This window comes from Pteropus alecto, unplaced genomic scaffold, assembly GCF_000325575.1.
Source record: "Pteropus alecto unplaced genomic scaffold, ASM32557v1 scaffold251, whole genome shotgun sequence".
Taxonomy (NCBI): Eukaryota; Metazoa; Chordata; class Mammalia; order Chiroptera; family Pteropodidae; genus Pteropus; species Pteropus alecto.
The window spans coordinates 2356991-2375219 of NW_006431048.1; the positions used below are offsets into that span (position 1 = coordinate 2356991).

The 18229-nt window shown below is 35.6% G+C and overlaps 1 protein-coding gene across 1 annotated transcript in view; it reads right to left on the bottom strand.

The window, feature by feature from the left end:
- Window positions 1–10173, bottom strand: part of KPNA1 (karyopherin subunit alpha 1) — a 50462-nt gene extending 40289 nt beyond the window's left edge. The window contains exon 1 of the mRNA XM_006905562.3: window positions 9993–10173. The gene's annotated coding sequence lies outside the window, so the exon portion shown is untranslated. The remainder of the gene's footprint in view (window positions 1–9992) is intronic.
- Window positions 10174–18229: the final 8056 nt, after the last annotated feature.

Genomic DNA, 18229 nt, shown 5'->3' on the forward strand with positions numbered 1-18229 from the left:
CACTCCCTGCTGTTAACCTGCAATAATCATGGCCAGCTGATTGTTCTACTGTTTTCGACAATGGCTTCCAGCATAAATTGCTCCACAGAAGGAATCAATCAAATTCATGTTCCTCTGAAGGAGCAGTTTCAGAGGTCAGTGTCTGACATACACTCTGATCCCAGGAAGGCTTGCTCTAGCTATCTCTTATCCCAGTTCTCTCCAGCAAGCCGGCTGGCTTGTGGTTTAGCCTCTATCTTCTTGAATCTACAAATCTCCTCCTAAATGCTTTTCACCACAACCTCCATGGTTTTTGAGAGAACCCTTAGGTTTGAACTTTTCCAGGTCTATCGCAAACTCAGTTCCTTAAGGAAGACATAAGAAGCTATGTAATTTATGACATGCTTCTTCCCCCGTTTAGACTTTATAATAGACTGAAAAGGTGGGTGCAATGCAGTGAAAATTTACAAATAATTCTGAAGGAATCATATTTAACAGTGTTACAAAATGATAGAGAAAGCTGGGTTCCTGAAGCAGGCTGTATTTTGGTTCTGAAATATCACAAAACAGAATAATAGCAGTGTTGCAATGATGATTCAGGTCAAGAATCAAAAGTTTTAGGTCAAAGGAAGGAGAAAGCTTACAGTAACAGAGCAAGATTTAAAATTTAACAAGACCAAAAGCCAATAAGACAACTGGAATCCTGTATTCAATATGGAACTGGAAGGGCAAGCAATTATGAAAAGGCAATGTTGGGAACACAGTACACATGTACAAAAAGAGAATAAATGATAAAGCAAATAGAATAAAAGGTAAGAAGAACAATTGGGGAATGTAAATTAAGGGTAAATAGGAGGTTTTATACATTTCTTAAAACTTCTGTAAGCCTGAAATTATTTCAAATAAAAATGTATTTAAATACCAAAAAATCTACAAGAAATATTCAAACAAAAATGAACTATTCACTTGTTTCTTTTTATTAAAGTGATGTAAGAAGCAAGTCCAGAGAAGCAGTATGGCCTTAAAGTCCTGTTTTCAAATTTACTTCTTGGCACAATGATGAAGGGAAAACACTCAGCTTTTGTGAGTTTTGGTTTCCTCATTTTTGCAGTGGAGATAATACCTTATGAGGTGAAAAGAAGTAACATATGAAATACGTCCATTGTCTGGCCCATATATAGCTCAAACCTGACGTTTGTGTAATGAAGAAATGGCTATAAATAGCTCCAAAGGTTCAAAAAAAATATCTTTGACTAAAGTGATCAAGGATGGCTTCGCAGAGATGGTGTTCCAAACAGGTTTGTTAAATTGTGGTATCAAAAAATTCACAAATAGCTCTAACATTTAACAATGTCGACCATCCATACAGTGCACTTGTGCCTTTGAAATAGTCTTCCTTTTTAAATTATAAAAAGGCTCAGTTTCCAAAAAAAAAAAAAAAATCCAAATATGGAAGAGTATGAAGAAAAAAATTAAAATGTACCTTCCCTGGTTTATAAAGGAAGCCACCATCGAGTTCTCAGTATAGTCTTTCAAAAATTGGTCATACAAATATACACATATCCCTTTGGTTTTTATTGTACACTGATGGGATAAACACACACAGTTCTTGACTTTGTGTCAATTTTGGACAACTTTCCTTACCAATGCCTATAAAGCTAATATTTTTTAACTAATATAATAGTTAATTTTTATACCATAATTACCAGTCCCTAGACATCAGACAATTAAGCTTGTCTCCAATTTTCTATCACAAACAATGCTGTAACCAGTATTCTTTCATGTATTTGCACACATTTTGCAATTATATCTATAAATGAATTCTAAACAATGGAACCTCAAGGTCAAAAATATTTACATTTAAAATTTGATACTGTCAAAGTACCCACAAAATATTGCACCAATTTACCAGTGAATATGAGTATCCCAGTTCCCCATAACCACCAGGACTGATTCAAACTTTTCTATATTTGACAATATATGTGGGAAAAAAATGTATCTCATAAAAACTATTTTCATACTACTACTAAGATGTTACATGCTTTTTTCACTTTCACTCATAAGTTTTTCAGAGGCTTCATGATGTGATGGCATCAGTACTCTGATGCCTAATGGAATGTGTTCTAAAATTTTGTTTTAATTTCGAATACGGTAAATGTTAACAAGTACAAAACAATAACAAACAAAAGTTCTTTGGGGTCCTAAATAAGTTAAAAGGATAAAGAAATTCTGAGACCAAAAAATTTGAGAACCCTTGGTCCAGATAATCTTTTCTATCTTGTTAAGAAAAAAAAATAGTCCTTTAATATTCAGATAGCATTCAAAAGGAAATGCAACATCTTTACAACATGTAATTCAAGAAATAAATGTATTTCTATTTAACTTTTTTGTTACAATGATAAATGTGAAGTTTCCTTCAATTACATTCCAACTGCTACTGTCTATATATAGGAAAATTACTCATTACTATATATTAATTTTCTTAAGGCAGTCAATGAATTAAATCAGCTACTGAATTCTGTTTCTAATACTTTCAGCTGTTACTTAATATTTAATATCTGTTAAAAATTATAATTTTTGCCTGTGCCATTTTAATGTTTGTATCCCATTTCACTTATCTTCTTAAAATATTAACTAGTATTTCTGGGACAACGTTAAGAAACAAAGGTTAGAGTTGGCATTTTTATCTCTTTTCTAATTTTGACCTACGTCTAGTGTTTTGCCACTAAACATAACACTGGGTTTTTTTTTTTAAAGGTCAGGTTTATCGAGGTATAATTTACATACAGTGAAATTTACCATTTAAGTAAATACCACCACAATTAAGGTAAAGAACATCTCCACTACAAAAAGTTCTGTCAGGTCTCTTGCTAGTAAAACTACTCTCCTCAATCCCAGGCAATCACTGATTTCTTTTGACCCTACAGTTTTGCATTTCCCACAATGTCACATAAATGGAATTGTACAGTATGCAGCCTTTTGAGTGTGGCTTCTTACACTCAGTATTAACTAATTTAAGATTCATCCATGTTGTCTGTATCTATCAGTAATTCATTTATTTTATTGTGGAATTGTATTCTACTGTATTCCACAATTTGTTTATTCATCAGTTGCCAGACATTTGGGCTGTTTGCAGTTTTTGGTGATTATGAATAAGCCACTATAAACATTCACATATAGTTTTTGTGTGAACAAACATTTTTATTTTTCTGGGTAAAAATCTCAGAGTGAGATTGCTCGGGCATATGGTTAAATTTATGTTTAACTGTGTAAGAAATTGTCGAACTTTTTTCCAAAGTGGCTGTACCATCATGCATTTTAACCAGCAATGCATGAGAGCTCCAGTTGTGTCACAGTATTGTTTTGGGATGGCTTTTTAAAAAGATCACACCTATCCATACCAACTTTACTATAAAGTTTTTAAAACCTGAAATGTGCTTTGAATTATATCAAATGCCTTTTGTTAGTTATTAAAATGGTCACTGTTAATCTCCTTTGACCTACTGAATATAGTAAGATATTAACAGATTTCTTAATATTGAATGAGTCTTCATTCTTAGAATAAACGTACCTAGTCACAGTGTGTGCTTTTTAATTCTGTTAATGTTTTCTTAAAATTTTCTATACCAGTATCCATAAACGAGATTATTTATATAATACCCTGCCCCCTCCTCTTTTGAGGGGGAGGACAGGGGTATTATAGTCATATTGAGAGCTTTTTGAAAAAAACAAAAACAAAAAAAACATGGGTTTGATTCCAATTATGTAAAATTCTGGAAGAGGCAAAATTTTGAAGGCAGTTAAAAGATCAGTGCTTCACCAGAGGTTTGAGGGGAGGGAGGGAGAAATAGCAGAGCACAGAGGATTTTTATGGCAATGAAACTAATCTGATACATATCATTATACATTTTTCAAAACCCATAGAATGTACAACACCAAGAATAAACCCTAATGTAAATTATGTACTCTGTGTGATAATGATGTATAAGTGTTGATTTAAATATAACAAACGTATCACTCTGATACAAATGTTGATGATGGTGGGGGAAACTGTGCGAGTGGGGGTAGGAGAAAGATAGAAACTCTCAATTTGCATTCAATTTTGCTGTGAACCTAAAACTGCTCTAAAAAATAAAAATCTACACTAAAAACGTAAGAATGAGCTCTAAGAAATTTAAAATATGGATAAGAAATTTAAAATTCAATAGAAGGATTGGATGATAACACTGAAGAAACCTCTCAGGAAACAGAAAAGACTAAGTGATGGAAAATAGAAGTGAAAAGAAAAAATTAAAAGAACTATCTTAGAGTTCCAATACTCAAATATACAAATACCAAAAGAGAGAAAAAAAATTGATGAGTAAGAGAGTATCAAAGAAACAATGCGTCAAATTTAAAATATCCATTCAATGAAAGAAAATTGGACAAAATTAACAGAAAGATGACAGGGTTAGAGAAAATATTTTCCAAGCCTAAAACCAACAGTCCATTCCTATCTAACCTCCACAAGGAACTTCTACCAACCAAAAACAAAGACATAAAACCCAAAGGATCCAAAAACTGCTCAAAGTCATTTGTAATCAGAGAATGTAAATTGAACCGAGGTGCCACTTTATACCAAATAGACTGGCAAAAATTACAAAGTTGGATAAAAGCAAGTACTGGCAAAGATGTGACCAAACAAGAACCCTCCTGCATTGCTAGTAGGAACATAAACTAGTTCTATGACCCAGGTATCCTACTCCTGGGTATATATCCCAAAGAACTTCTCATACAAGTCCATGAGGATGTACAAGTAAGAGTACATTTGTGATGCCAGAATGGCAATTCAGGTATCAATCATTAGGTAATGAAAAGTAAAATGTGGTAGATGTACATTATGGAATTCTACATTACACACAACTATATGTACACACAACAAAGCAAAAAGGTCTGAAAAGCAATGCTGTTATAAAGTAAGAAATAGGATAAGGTCTGTAACACAATACAGTTAACTCTTGAATAACCCAGGTTTGAAATACACGAGTCCACTTATACTCAAGATTTTTCTTTTTTTCAAATATCTGTACTGTTTTCAATCTGTGGTTAGGAGTTCACAGATGTGGAGGGCCAACTGTAAGCCCTGACCTATGCCATTTTATATAGGGGAATGGAGCATCCGTAGAATTTGGTATCCAAAGAGAAAGGCTGGGGGGTGGGACAAAGGGTTCTAGAAACAATCCCTAAGGACATCAAAGGATATTAAGTTTTGGGGGAATCAAAAGTTATACTTGGATTTTTGTACTACACAGGAGTCGGTGTCCATACCCCCAAATTGTTCAAGGGTCAATTATACAGTCATACACCACCTATCACTTGAGATATGTTCCAAGAAATGTAAGTTAAGTGATTTCATCTCGGGCAAACATCATAGAGTGCACTTACACAAACCTACATGGTATACCCTACTACTGTAATTGCATGTGGTATACTTTTATACGACAGACAGTGCAGTAAGTTTGTTTATACCAGCATTACCACAAACGTGAATAATGCATTGGGCTAAGACATCATGACGTTACTAGTCAACAGGAATTTTGATGGGATGACCACTGTATATACAATCTGTCACTGACCAAAACATCATTATGTGGTACATAACTTTACATAAACTAAATACACACACATACCCTCTACATATTCCACAATAATTCATATAGAATGAAGCAATGTATCAACCCCAATGGAGTGGATGCCTGCTGGAAAGGGTAATGGAAGTAGGGCTCAGAAATGAAAGAGAAAAATTTAAAGGACCTCGCATGGTCTGCTGATAGCATGTCAATAACTGAGAAGCATAACTAACTTCAAAACTTTTTTAACTGGAAGTCAAAAAAAATAATATTGGAGGAAAGAAATGGAAGGCCATATAAAAAAGAATCAGAATGCCATTGGACTTCAATTACAACACTAGAATGCAGAAAACAACAAAGCTATGACTTCTAAATTTTTTAAGCCTACAATTTTATACCCAGCCAAATTATTGATGAAATCTTAAGGTAGAATAAGGATTTTTTTCAATCATGCAAGCTCTCGGAAAGTTTTTATTTCCCTGGTACCCTTTCTCAGGAAGCTAAAAAAAAAATATGAGAAATAAGAGATCCGCTATTGGAGAGGGGCAAAGAGAATTTTAAGAGTGACACAGAAGTTCCAGGATAACAGCTATAAAGTAGACCTAGAAAGTAACCAGTCCAAACTGCACTAAAAGGACAGAGGAGTGCAGGACAGTGGTCTCTGGAAATGAACGGGAGGAAGAGGTATTAAGTACTGGAAAAACAAAAATTGGTTAAGTGAAGAAATGATATAATACTCTAGATTATTCAGCTGGGAATATTTAGTTATATTGTAAACACACTGAATACTGACTTAATAAGCACCTATGATACCTATATGGGGAGGATGAGAGAGGCAGTGTAGAGATGTGGAGAAAAGTCAATAATGTCTAAAATAACTATATGAAGAAACAGCAATAGAAGAAAAGTTATTTATAAATATGAAAGAGGAAACAGCTAAAAGAAAGAAAATGGTAGCCTCTAATGTGCAGAGGATGGGACGGAGTACAGTTACTTATTTTTCAGATATTACTCTAAAAAACTGTGGTTTTTTTAATGGCCATAAAGCAAGGAACATGAACAGCCTTCCAGCTTTTAGTAAATTAAATCTTCATTTCATGACGCTACACATGAAATGAAGATTTAATTTACTAAAAGTAAACTACATCTAGTTTGTTCTGCTTGAGAATGAACTGCAAACCAAAACATCAAGCTTCAATGATTGATGTGATCATAATACAAATAGGTCTATGTTTGAATCCAAGCTCCACCACTTACTCTGTGAAGTAGAGCAAGTTACCTAACTACCCTGTATAAGTAACCACCTTCTCATAGTGGTTTTGCAAGAATAATTAAGTGAAACCACCTGATGTAATGCTTGACCCATCAATAGACATTAGTAACTTCTCCCTGTCTTTCTGTTCCCTAGCTACAAACCCCCATTCTGATCCCTGCCTTTTGGTCAGAGTATAGAGATCCACAGGCAACTCAGCACATCTCCTGCCTCACACTGGAAAATCAATGATGAGTAAGCAGACTTATCTTTGTATATGAAGGGCAGCATTATCGTTATGTGAAGGAGATTATCCCCATTATCCACATTCTGGATTATTGCCTGCTTTCAAAAACTGTCCCAATTAGTCTACTACATTAGGTCAGAATCATTTTATCACTTGGTTCTGTTCTGGTAGAGTTGGAATAGCTTAAAAAAACAAAACAAAACAAAACAAAAACCCTGTACTGTTCCATCAGTCTTCATTTCTGCTCTTTCACTACAGAGCCTCGAATTTTTCTAATGTAGGCCCTATTTGGCCCCTCGTTGGCCTCAGTCCATCTCCTGCTTACTGCAGAAAGAATAGAGTGAAATCAGCCCCAATCAGCTAATTGAATTGTTTACCATTTCCAATGTTTTTTTTTTATTATTATGGCTGAATTCATAACACCCTGCGGAGTACAGAAACCTTAAAAAAGAGTAACAAGGAATTATCTTTATTACTAGACCAGTCATCTTTACTTGCACGGTCAAGTCTTAATTGAATTTATACAAAGTATTTACACATACTTCTAAAAACAATTTGACAGATGTAAAACTACAAACATCATAAATCAAGACTATCAATTCAACAAACACTATGCTAAAACACTGGAAATTAAAAGAATAAAATATAATTCCTACTTTCAAATGAAAAAGAAAGGATAAAAACGAAATCGAGAGCAAGAGAGAACCAAGAAAGTAGTCCAGGAAACAACAGAGCAATTCCAGACCATCTGGTTTAATTAAAATATAGTTGAGGCTAAGGTTAATTACAAAAAATTGGACACAGCTCTGACCCTCCTCACAGTCAAAGTGTAAAGAGAAACAGGATGGCTTACAAAACACAAATGATCTAATAAAAGCAGTCATTTGTTTAAAAAAAAAAAAAAAAGAAAAAGAAAAAGGTCCATCACTGAGGTCTTTAAAGAACTGTCTCTAAGGTCTCTATAAGAATCAATAAACTAGAAACGTCTTGGAGAGCAGTGAAGATTTTTTTTTTTTCATGTTGCCTCTTCTTATGTACCAATCCTAGAAAAAAGTCAAGATGCATAATAGTAAATCATAGTTTTGTGAAGAAACTTCTATAAAAACCTAAAGTAACATAATGCAAATATACTATCTTCAGGCATTTATTTCTGCCATTTAGTTTATTCTAGATTTTTAAAATATGTGTTTTGTTTCCTTACCAGACTGTAAATTCAAGGCACATGTAGTCTGATTCTATTTTGAACTTCCTTTGCTATTTAATACTTTACTATTTAGTACTTTAGATTTTCTGCTCAATTAAAATGTTATGCAGTCAGTATTTATTTTCATTATGTTAGTCTTCCCTGCTACACTATAAATTCCATGAGAACAGGAACAGTGTCTTGATCATGTCTATATCTCCAGTCTTGGGGCACATGATCACTCCATTAATATTTGCTGAATGAATGGATTAAATAAAGAAACAACCAAGAAGTATGCAAGAAGAGGAGAAATAATTCTTAAAATGGCAGTAACTTTAGGTTCTAAAGCTAGTTCCAACATGAGCTGGATGACCTTAGGTAAGTTACTTCTCTGACCTCTAAAGCTTTCATCTGTAGAACAAAAAAATATCTCCTTTAGAGTTACTGTAAGCATTAAATGTTTTAATATACTTAAAGTATTTAGCACCAAAGATCTCAATAAATGTTAATTCCTTTGCTTTCCCTCATGTTCTCCACCTTAAAATCAGGTATTACATATAAAACTGTCCCTTCCAAAAATAAATTATTTCAGTAAAAATACCACAGAATTCGTCCTCACTTTGAAAAGTTAAAATGTCATCAATCTTTAAAATGGAGAGGGAATAACTTGTGGATTACTTTCAAAATGTTACAAATGCGAGGACAAGTTGAGCAAAAAACAATGTCAAGAATGAGCCTTGAAACAACAAGAGGGAGGAAAAATCACTTACTCACCTACTGCTAAGAAATAAGGGTTTTGAAAGAGCTGTTTATTAAAGAAGAAAAGGTAATATTAAATAGTATGTTTCAGAAAAAAATACTAAAATTGTTTACTTTTTAGACCTTAAAAATAAATTAGTGTGAAATCTTTCACTTAAAAGTGGAACATTAATCACTTCCATTCAAACCTAAAACATTCTTCTATGACGACTTCCCTGATCCCAGTCATCCTTCAGTCTTCTCCTCCCATTTTGAGCTTAATCTAATACTTCGGTGTTTCCCTCGAATCACCACTCACACATGTTATGTGCAAACTAAGTTGTCATTCCTATAATTACCACACCCCTGTCGGCCGCTTCAGGCCCATGTTGTTATGACATCTGTAAACTGCAGTCGTACGAGACTCCACCCCCGCTCCCACCTCCCTCCACACCACCGGCTCAAGCTCGGACAGCAACTTGTGAATTCCCGAGACGGTCCCTTCTCTCCTGGGGTTAGGATTTTTACACGCCGCCCACCCCCCGCTCTTTCTTGCTTCAGTCACAGCACTCTGCGCTGCCCACCCCCGCCCCCCGCCCCCTGCACGCTCGCAACGGGCCGCGGCGCAGGCTCCGCACTCGCCCCCTCTCCACCCCGCTGCCTCGGCGCCCCGCAGTAACCGCCGCGGCTTCCAGCCCCGCCACTGCTGCCACTGCCGCCCCGCCCAGCCTCGAGCAGCGTTCGCGATGGCGATTACACCAGCACTCCCCACCCCCACCCTCCCCTCCGCCGGCCGCGCGGCGGTTAGGACACAGCCGGGCCCATGACGCACGGACGCGCCGCGAGCGCCCGGGCCCTGGAACCCAAGCTCGAGCTCAGTCGGCGCCCGCCCTCACCCCGGGACCTCTCCTGGGTCCCGCCGAGGACTGCCAGATCCGCCAGCGGGAGGGGGAGGGGCCCGGACTGCGGGGCCCCCGCACTCACCAGGCTAACGGCAACCGATCCCAGTGCCACTGCTGTGGTGAGCCGCTTGCTTGCTCGCCCGCCCGGTACTTCTCGCGCGCACCACCTCGAAGAGCCGGCTTGCCCCTCGGCGGTGCTCACCAGGCCTCGCTCTCCGCCGTCGCGCACACAGCGAGACCCAGCTCAGCCGGCGTTCGCACTGCGTCTGCGCGCGGGGTTAGACCCATGCGGCTGCGCGCGCCTCGCTGCCCTGCTGCAGAGGCTGCCGGGAGATGTAGTCTTTCAACCTCCTTTCTGTGGAACATCTAGCGATTAGGCCCCAACTAGTTGAAGAGTTGGAGGAATGGGAGAAGGTCTCGCTGAGAAGATTCGCCGTTGATGGCAACGGTTGTAGAGTCGTAGTGGGTGCACTGACAATGAAACGATACTTCTTAGGTTGAATTGCCATGTTAAGGCTATAAGCCTATCTTGGAAGCTCTTCCAGGGCTGATCGACCCTTGCTCATTTCTATCTGTATCTAGCCTCTAATACCATTGGTACCTAACATTTGTTTACTGAATGAATGATGGAATGAATGAAGGCTAAGGGAGTATAACGAAAGTGTTAAAAGTCACGGCTAAGGCATTCACATGTAGCACATTTGAGAAAACTTCCGAGTATTCCTTTTTTGTTCTCTCTTGTCACCTTTGCTTAATGTATGAGAAGTATCAAAAATCATTAAGAAATCAAATAAAACATAACACTTGTTTACACTCAATTGGTGCTCTCAAACAAAAATTTGGAGCAAATAATTGTTACCATGAAATTTGGTGAAATTCGTTTTGGTGAATTCTTTTTGAGCAGTGGCTTCAAAAGAAGAAAGACTGAAGCCGGACAAGCCCAGGCGGAGAAATAGTAGGTCTCATGTGTGCTGTGGTTTATCAAATTGATTTAAAACACACCCAGCCCTCAGAAGCAAGATGAAAGAAATGGGGTAGCTTAATACATTTATAAGTGTGGGAGAGAGGCTCACACTACCTGAATCCTAAGCTATGCAACATTCATTTGTCTTTGATGTGTCTCCCTGCCACATCAATATTTCCCACTGATGGTGTGTGTTCTAGGATCAGAGCTGAGTTTGATCAAGGGAGCTGGGAAAAGGGAAGGTATTCTAGGGGAGAGACTTAAGGGCAAGTATGCCTGACCATAGCCAAGTTCAGGACTGATCCAATCAGGAGCTAAAATTATTCAGAACTGGACTTTAGTCTTCATGAAAACGAGTTTATTTCCAGTTCACCCTTACTCCTAGCTAGGGTATCCCTTGAGGATCCCAACTGTAAAAAAATAATATAAACAGAGCCACTTTAAAATGGAATCAGAATTGTCATTTCAGAGGAACTGTCCTGCACATCTTATGCTTCCAACCTTTGGAATGTTAAAACAGGGCAAAGTAACCCTTGGACTGGGCCTAACGCAACATTGTGTCCCAAAGAACTGTTTGCAAATATAACATGAAAGATGATGTGACTACCAGACTGATAACTACCAGACTGAAAGAGTTTTTAAATGTTTGGAATTAGCATCATTATGTTATGTATCTGTACCAATAGAAATACCTTCCTTCTGATGATGTAATTGTCCCCCTTCCCTTTCTCATAAATACCCTTTGCTTTTATCTCCTAATTGGAACACTGTTCGGGTTTCTGCCTAAATCAGTGATTCCCAAATAGCTATTTTTGATCTCGAATAAATGCTTGTTGCCTCTCACTTTGAATGGCCTTTTATTTTTAGGTTAACACAGCCCAAAGTCTGATGTATTAGCAGGGCCACTCATCCTCGGCCTCTTCAGCCCCATGAGATAGCAAAAAGCTCTATTCAGCCACTGCTTTCAGAATTCACAATCACTTCAGGTGGAAAAGTGATGACAAATGTCAGGCTAACCTCTCATGTCTCCCTTTTCTTCCAGATCTTGGACCTACAAATTCTCACTGCTGCAGTAGTACTTTGATGCCTTAAATTTTGAAAATACTTTGTCCAGTTGTTCTCAATTGTGAGAGGTTTTGTTCAAGACAACAACAGGAGGCCATTGCTGAAAGAGAATTCCTATATATATGTTGCTTTTACAAAAATATTTTCACACCATACATGGTGTTTTATTAGCTAATGTCTCTCTGACTATATCTTTTTTGCATTTTGAGAAAATTAAAAACTATATAACAATAGTTTTGCTATTACAAACAGTGTTGCTACGAACATTTTTGTACACATATTTGTTTGTACAAGGAAACTGCTAGACCCCAGGACATTACATCTTTAACTTTACTCAATGTGGTAGGCAGAATTCTAAAATGGCCTCCATGATCTTTGCCCACTGGTGTTGCCATATATAATGCCCACCCCTCTAGTATGGGTGGGACCTTTGACATCTAGCCAATAGAGTATGATAAAGATGATGTGATATCACTCCTATGATCGTATTTCATATATAAATTTCTATCTTAGCAAACTAGAGCTAGACACTTCTGCTGGCCTTAAAAGAAGTGAGCTGTCATGTTTAAACTGCCTACAAAGAGGGTCATGTGGCAGGAAACTGTGGATGGCCTCTAGGATCTGAGTACAGCCTCCAGGTGATAGCCAATAAGAAGCCAGGGCCCTCAGTCCTACAACCACAAGGAAATGAATTCTGCAAATGACCTGTGAGTGTTTGGAAGTGGACTCTTCCCCAGTCAAGCCTCCAGATGAAGAGATGGCTTGACTTATTTATACTTTGATTGCAGCCTTGTGAAACCCTGAACAGAGGAACCAGCTAAGCCATGCCTGGACTCCTGGCCACAGAAATTGAGATAATAAATGTGTTTTAAGACACTAGGTTTCTAATAATTTATTACACAGCAATAGAAAACTAATGTATTAGATATTGCTGTGTTATTTCACAAAGTTGTACCAATTTATACTCCACAAGTAATATATAAGATTCTCTTTTCTAAGCATCCTTGCTAACATTTGGAAATATCTGACTTTTTTCATTTTTGCCGATCTGATGAGTGTGAAAATAATACTATATAATAATTATACATATGTTATTACTTTAATTAAAAACATGAAAAATTGGTATTTACTTGAAATTATATATTCTGTTAGATTCTTTTTCTGTTATATTCCTTCTTAACAAAAGGACTAGTTAAGAATGGCAACTAGTAATAAACATATTGTTATTTTTTTCTCACACATATTATTTGCTTAATTAGTCCTTTTAATTATTACTAGGAAGATAATTTGAAACTTCACTTTTCAAGTCAAATTGCTTTAAAAACTATATGGAAAATTTTTTTTTTCTTTGAAACAGGAAATGTAACCTTACTTAGTTCCATAGAGTAATCAAAGGCACAATACAATAATGCATGTTGGTTCATATGATTGCCCAAAATAATTCAGCAGCCACTACTTTCAACTGAGTATGGGTGTCTTTTGGGGAAACTAAAAAACTTTTGATTGACTTTGAAGTGCTTGTCTGTCTCATTCTAGACTTATAAATTTCAGTCTCCATATGTTCTTTCACATCTTCTCCACCATACCCAATCCCAAATTCTTTGTATAAAGTACAGTGTGCTGTTTTCGTTATTTACCTTCCTAATCCAGCTATATTGTCCTTCCATCTGTTATTAACATTATACAATTATCTACCTTTCTTTTTCATGATGTCTGGGCCATGTTGTTGTTGGTATTATAATTAGTCTCATTTTCATTATCTTAACTCTTATAAAGCATAGTCACCATATTCATAGTGTTAAAAAATTTAAGTTACATGAGGCACATTGGTTAATTCACAGGCAAAATCAAAGATGGACTGCTAAAGCTTATGATTACAACACACTTAAATTGCACACTTAGGTCACATCCCTCAGAATGACACACCAATGAATGATCATTACTGTGAAATGCAAATCATGGTAATCAATATCAATGGTTGGGCACAAAAACAATAATGTATCCATTTGACACTAAAAGCAGTGTTACTTTCAGCTCCTATTTTGGGAGGCAGTCATATGGATTTTGTACTTTTTACCCAACCTCCCACACTCATCACAGAAGACCAGAATTTTTTTTGGTATGTCGTGGGAGGGTTGCCTAGGATGTGGGTATTTCAGTGTTAAAACCTGGAAGGTCAGACGAATCAAGACAGTTGGTCACTCTTCCCACCTATACTGGCCAGATGTATCCCCTTCGTCTAAGCAGTACACCCATTTCCCTATCTGCTGTGAGTGCTGGCTCATAACTCTCAGCTGCCCGCTTCTAGAAGAATTGCAGGCCCAACAGGAGCCACCTTGCTAGAAGGCTCCCATTCCCAAGCCCAAGGACAGACCTAGGCCAATAACTGACATCAGAGTTCAAAAGGCCAACCCTTGCTACAGTGTGGGACTTGCTCTAAGGGTACAATTTGCGCTCTAGGGCTTCCTTGGAATCAACTTAAGCTAGCCATCAGCTGAGACCATATTCTTGCTAGCTTTCCCCCTTGCCCTATGCTGTCTCCTTTATTCCCATATTCCCTAGAGCACTTCCCTCAATAAGTCACTTGAACAAGAATCCCTATCTCAGGCTTTTCTTCTAGGGAACTTCACCTAGGATATGATCCGAAGTTGTTTTCCATTTCCTCGACCAGTAGTCCAAGACCACCTACTGAGATTGATCTATTGTGTTCCCAGTGATTTGCAGTTTCACCTGTCAGTCACACACACACACACACACACACACACACACACACACACACACACGCAGCTCTATATTGAAAAAGTATGTGTATTGATAATCACAGGATACTCAGAAAATAAAAAAGAACCACTGAGCAAAAATGCAAGCATCAAATAGTTTTGATTTGAACATGGAAACTTTAACAAGAAATCAATTGTATTCTTTATCATATAAGTACTGACTTTTAAATGGTACTTAGCTTTTAACTGAAAATATTTCTTGGAAATTTTTAAATATACCATAAAAATATTGACATCATAAAACAATGTGAAAAGGTGCCTCATAATTATTGCAGAATTTTTAGATATATATAATTTATATAGTATATATAATACATAAACTTGAGAGATGTATGTATCATGAATACACATATTTATAAATTTTTATATATTTTACATACATTTAATACATATGTAAAGATACACATATAGAGAGATATGTATTCAAGATACATATGTTCTCAAGTTTCCATATTAGCACATATTTGCTTTAGAGATTTCTATTCATTTGGTCTTTCTTTTTTTTCTTTTCTTTTCTTTTCTTTTCTTTTTTGTCTATCCCTGCATCAATAACACATCTCGATTACTGTAGTTGTATAAGTCATGATTTATTGTAGATCAAGTCACCTCCACTTTGTTTTTCTTCTTTAAAATTGCCTTAGCTCTTCTTGGGCCTTTTTATTTAACATAAATTTTATATTTATCTCATCAATTTCTATGGAGAAAATCTGGCATGATTATGATGGAAATTTCATTGAATTGATAAGATTCATTTTTGGAGAATAGACATCTCTATTACATCAAGTTTTCCTCTAGATGAATATATAGTATAGCTCTCCATTTATTTAGTTCTTCTTTAATGCCTTTCAGTGGCATTTTGCAATTTTTTTCATGGGTTTTTTATACATCTTTTGTTAAATTTATTTGTAGTTTCCTTATTTTTTTGCTGTTGCTATTGTAATGATAAAAAAGTCATTACATTTACTGTTTCTCATGCATAGGAATGAAATTGATTTATGTATAACTTCTATGTAGAACTTTGGAAATGCTTTTAGTAATTCTAATAATTTGTCTCCAGATTTTCTTGGAATTTTTATAGACAGTCATATTTCCTGTGATCGCCATTTTTATTTATTCTTCTTTACTATGTTTGACAGGAGCTCTAATTTATTTGCTAAATATAAGTGTTATAGGAAGGCATACTTGTCTCATGCCTGATTTTGCAGGGAATTGTTCTGTTTTACCATAAATTATGATGCTTGCTCTGGGTTTTTGGTACATATCCTTTTATGAATTGTTTATCAAACAGTTTTCCTCTATATATTGAAATGAGAATACACTTAAACATAGTTTGAATTGCGCAGGTCCACTATGTATAGGTTTGTTTGTTTGTTTTTTTGATAAATACTCGTACTGTTTTCTATTAGCAGTTGAGAGCCTGCAGATGCAGAGGGCCAACTGTATGCATGATCTATGTATGCCATTTTACATAGAAGACTTTAGCATCCATAGATTGGGGCATCCATAGGGGTCCTGGAATCGATCTCCCGTGGATACTAAGGGACAACTTAAGTTTTTGGAGAGTCAAAGTTATAAGCGGATTTCCGTGTGGGGACTGATGCCCTTAACCCTATGTTGTGCAAGGATCAGCTGTATTTACGTGGTGAGTTATATTAAAGTTAAATTATCCTAGCATTTCTGAGATAAACCCAAACTGACTATGATTTATTTATTTATATAGAGCTAAATTATATTTAATATTTGATTAGGATTTGTGCATCTGTTCGCATAAATGAACCAGTCTGTATTTTTCATAACTACACTGTTGTCTATTTTTGGTGTCAAGGTTAAACTAGCCCTGAAAAATTCGATAAGAGTGCTCCCTCTATATCTGTTCTCTAGAAAATTTAATATAAGATTGGAATTTTCTGTTGTTTGAAGATTTTGTAGAACTCAGTAGTAAAATAATTTAACCTGTTGAATTTATTTGTTTCCTTGGTTGGTAAATTTTCAATTACTAATTCAACTTATTTCATATATATTTAAAAATTCAGAATTTCTATTTCCTCAATTTTGCTGTTATATTTTTCTAAGAAAATCTACATTTTGTCTAATTTTCAACTTATTAGCAGAAAATTGTTTCTAGTATGATTTTACTACCTTTAGATCTTTAATGTATCTTATCTTTAATGTATCTTTAATGTATCTTATCCTCTTTTTATTCCTCAAATTCTTTATTTGTACCTTTTCTTTTTTTCTTGATCGGTCTTATCAAATATTTGCCTATTATTAAAATCTTTACAAAGAAACAGCTATTGACTTTATTACTTCTCTGTTGTATGTTTTCTGTTTCATTATTTTCTGTTTATTCTTTCTTCAGATTTATTCTGATTTTTTCTTAAGTTGAATGCTTAGCTGTTTAATTTCTGCCTTTATTTTTTAATATTTTTAATGTTTTAAAGTTATAATTTGAGTAGTATTTTAGCTTTATGTCACAAACCATATTAGTAATATTTTCACTATCATTTGGTTCTAAATGATTTCTAATTTGTTACATTTTCATGACCCATGAAGTATTATGTTGAAGTGTACAGCTAATCTTCAAATGTTTATTTTTAAGCTATTGTTTATTATTGATTTCTAAGTTAATTACACCATGGATGATGGTCAGAGAACATGGTCCAATTGAGAATGTCTTTAAAATTGTTGAACTTAGAATGTGATCAGTATACATAACTGTTCAGTGTATACTTGAGAAGAATATGTGTTCTCTAATTATTGGGTGGAGGGTTCTATGTATAAATGTGGAGTAAAAATTGTGTTGTTCAAGTCTTCCATAATCTAATTTTTTTAAACTACTTATCTACTAGTTACTGAGAAAGCTATGTTAAATCTCTGTGATAATGGATTTGTCAGTTTTGCCTGTAATTCTGTCAGTTTCAGCTTTTATGTAGGTAAGGCTGTATTATTAATAGCATACACGTTTATCAATTTATCTGTTGCTGGTTAATTGAATTTTTTGTTATTATCAAGAAGTCGTCTTTATTCTTAATAGCACTCTTTAAGGTCTATTTTGTTGTTATTAGTAAAGCTACACCAGATTTCTTTAGGTATTTGCTATTTACCTTTTTCCATCTTTTTATTTTCAATCTTTCTGCATTTTAATGATTTTGTTATATCTCCTATAAACAGTATGTAGTTGGATTTTTAAAAATCCAATCTATCCATTTGTGCATTAACTAGCAAGTTAAGTCCAAATTACACATATTATGCTCACTTATTTGGAATTATTTCTACCATTTTGTTCAGTGTGTCTCACTTTTTTCTTCTTGATTCTTTTTTTCTCTCTTTCCTGCTTTTCCAGCCTTTTTTGGATTTATTTCCATTTTCTGTCTACCATTTATAAGTTAGAAACTTTATTTCTCTTTTAGAGGCTGCCCTTAAATTTTAATCTGCATGATAAACTTAATGCTAATCTTCTCTTGAACACAAAGACTTTAGACTCCTTTAACTGTAGTCATCACACCACCA